The 3,548-nt window shown below is 41.0% G+C and overlaps 1 non-coding gene across 1 annotated transcript; it reads left to right on the top strand.

The window, feature by feature from the left end:
- The first annotated feature begins 3,052 nt into the window (after window positions 1–3,052).
- On the top strand, window positions 3,053–3,124 carry TRNAG-CCC (transfer RNA glycine (anticodon CCC)). Its single transcript has one exon. It is a non-coding gene; the product is annotated as a tRNA-Gly (tRNA).
- Window positions 3,125–3,548: the final 424 nt, after the last annotated feature.

Raw genomic sequence — 3,548 nt, 5'->3', positions numbered from 1 at the left:
GTAAAGCAGCTATATTTCAATAAAAATTTAAATATATATATATATGTACAGGCTTGAAGCTACTGTAAACACGAGCTTCTTTATCGAATTTTATTTGATAGTACCCATCCTCTTGCCACAGAACAGCAAGAATGAACATTCTAAAACTTCTTATAAGTGAAAGGAAATCATCGTCTTTGTTAATTATGTGAACTTTTCCTCATTAGTCATGCTCTGTATGGACCCAAGAAAAGTGTGGGAAATAGACACATAATTGGGATATAATGGGCATTTAAGCCTTATATTTTCATAACAAAACTGTCCTAAATTAAAATAAAAATGTTATGCAAATGAGGTTTGTTTAGCTAAATGTGGGCAGAAGGGCTGCAAAGATATCAGAATGTATTAGAAGAACATGAATAATTTATTTTATGAGGTAAAGCCTAATAAAGATTTAATGATCACCCATATGCCTTTAAAATTATGGGAGAAAGAGCAATACAGTGGGCACACAGAACTCTTGCAACTCTGTGTAAAATTCAGTTTATAACTGTTCCTCTGTGAGTTACTTTTTGGAAAGGATGGGCCACAGACTGATGTAATAAATAGTTGCAAAGAAGTTTCTATCCCCAGATACCCATCCAGTGAATTCTAGACCTAAGCTGTTTTTCTATAAAGCCATGAAATACACTCTCTTGCCTCAGAATTGGACTCACCATTTTCTGATTTATAAATTTAATAATTTCAATATCATAGAATAATTTCTGGGAAGAAAAACCATGTTAGGGGTTTCATTTCATTTCATTGTTGGCCTGTTGCTTTTAATTCCATCTGAATGCATGCTGCGGAGTAGTTGAGTGAAATCCATAGCATCTTGGTTATTCTTCATGGATGAGTTCCAGTTCTTTTGGTGATAGAACTAAAAGCTCACAAGATGCTGTGTATCAGCAATGAAACAATTAGTCTTTGAGAAGCTTTGGGGAAATGACTCAAGCGGCGAATTAATCATTGTGATTCTGGTTTCCCTTCACAAATGCTAGGTCTCTGTAAGGAGTTCCCCACCCATGCTCATTCGTGGTGCTCTTATTAAAGGTGTAAAATTTCATAAACTTTGGGGAAAACATTATGAGTTCTCTGTCTGTGCAATACAACTGGTTTTTTTTTTCCAGACATGTATTTCCATAATTAAACATCCTAAAATACAAATCCCATTATTATTTGTTATGTCTAGTCAGTAATTAGACCTCAGCTGGTAGGGCAATTTCAGAACAGAGTTTGCCAATTTACATACTAATCCAGCAGAGTCTGGTGGGACATGACTAGCATAGATTCAGTCAACATCTTAATTAGCCCTAATCCCAGCATGCACTCTGAGGTGCCTTACCCCACCCCCACCCTTGTGAGTCTTGTTTGGCTCACTTGTTTCCTTCAACAAATTCCCACCCTTCAAAGATTTTTTTTCCAGTCCTCGTTTTCACAGATGAAATGGTTGTATCTCAAAGTGGTATGCCAGGCAAAGTATTTTGCTTCAAGGCTGAGAAATGTGAGAAATTTGGTCAGACAAGCGATGAATACGCAATTGTACTCTAGAATGGAAGAATAGCGACCCTTCATCATCCCACCCTCGAATCCAGGTGGTAAGCCATCCCACACACAGGAGGGGCTTACCTCTTTTCTAAGACACCTGAGGATATTTGTTATTCCCATCCATAATCAGGAGCCCATTTCATTATTTGCTATTTCTCATGTCATGGAATTCCTTATACTTAACTGAGATTCTCCCATGCTGCCTGTTTAAGCCTCTTGCCTCTGTCCGTCCATCCATAGTGGAGATGGAGGGCAGGTGGCCACCGCCTGTGAAAAGTTCCTCCTGTAGCTGAGGACCAGAAGTCAGTTATCTCCTTAACCTTCTCTTCTCCAGAATTAATTTTTCCAGCTCCCTGACTCTTTGCTCTCAGATCCCTTTTCTTCACCGCTTTGATCTTCTTTGTGGCTTTCCTCTGAACTCTTGCCAAGTTCGCCACACCCCTCTTTAACGGTGGCGCTCGGAACTAGACAGAGTACCTTTGAAATAGTTTGAATGGCCGCATTTTCTCAGGATGAGTAACTAGTACTTCAGTGTATCTCCATATTCACCTTACTTTGATAATCAGTGCTTACCATTCGTTAGCTGTCTAGCTTTGTTGATTCCTCTCCTGTTAAACATTTTATTGTTGTTGTTTTCTTTCTTTGTGTGTTATTCTATACCCTAGAGGGGATTTCTTCTCTGTGCTTTGTAATGTTATATTGCAGTTTATCAAAAGCACTTTGAGTTTGAATTTCAGTTTGTAAAGCTATAACTCCTGTGGTGGTTTAAAGTCATTGGCAAACTCAAGTTGGGCATTATGCGTGCATACTTAGTCATGTCCGACTCTTTGCGATCCCATGGACTGTGGCCCGCCAGGCTCCTTTGTCCATGGGATTCTCCAGGCAAGAATATTGGAGTGGGTTGCCATTTTCTCCTCCAGGGGAATCTTCTCAACCCAGGGATCAAACTCCGTTGGCAGGCAGATTCCTTATGACTGAGCTACCGGGGAAGCCAAATTGGGCATTACCAATGAATAACTACCAACCAAGGGCAATGAAGACCTCAGCGGGAACCAGGATAGTCCCAGGAGAAGAGTGCTTGCTAATACCTTTGGCCCAAGGATGCCTCCTTGGTTTTTTGCTCTCTGCTCTCCTTCTCTCCTTTCTGACCTTTGTCCCAGGATGTACTCTTTCCCTATTTCACACTCCCTTTTCTCTCTCTTTCTTTTTACTCATCCCTTATTCCTCTTCTCTTCCATTTTCACTCAGAACTTTCCAGTTTTCCCTGCTGGATATGGTTCCCCAGCCAGAATGTTGGTTTGCTTGCCTATCACATTTTGAGTGTCATGTGGGAGGTGGGGAACAGCAATGGAATGAGAGAAACATCCCACATGAGTTTCTCTTCCAGCTTTGTACTGGCTTTGCTGAAATCAAGCCACGAGGCTCACAGATAGGAACACGTCAAAAGCATCAACTGATGGATCTTATAAGAATCAAGCTACAGACTTCCCTGGTGGTCCAGTGGCTAAGACTCTGTACTCCCAGTGCAGGGGCCCAGGTTCGATCCCTGGTCAAGGAACTAGATCCCACATGCTCCAACTAAGACTCAATGAAGCCAAATAAAAAAAATAAATAAACATTTTTTTAAAAAAGGAAATCAAGCTAAAGGAGAAAAAAATGGCCTGCTTCAGCCCCATCTGCCCAGCAGTGCCAGCCAGGGGACGTCTGCATCTTCTGGGGTACACACCTTTGTGGCCACACAGAAAAAGCCAGTCAGAGCGTTGCCAGGTTTGTGCACAAAAGAACCAGTCTCCTTCACCTCCAGACTCTTACTTGATTTGTCAGGGGCCAAGCATGTGTTTTAAATTCCAGAAGGTGTCCCAGCTTGCCTTAAAAACCAAGGTCTGTATTGATCCCTGTCTAGAAACTTAAGAATCCTTGAAATTATAAAAGTTTTATTCATGCATCTTTGGAGACTTTTTTTCGTAGTTGTGTGTCTCTGT

The sequence above is a fragment of the Bubalus kerabau genome, chromosome X, assembly GCF_029407905.1.
Source record: "Bubalus kerabau isolate K-KA32 ecotype Philippines breed swamp buffalo chromosome X, PCC_UOA_SB_1v2, whole genome shotgun sequence".
Taxonomy (NCBI): Eukaryota; Metazoa; Chordata; class Mammalia; order Artiodactyla; family Bovidae; genus Bubalus; species Bubalus kerabau.
Note: the sequence above shows the minus strand (reverse complement) of the source record. Positions and strands in the feature narration are given on the sequence as shown.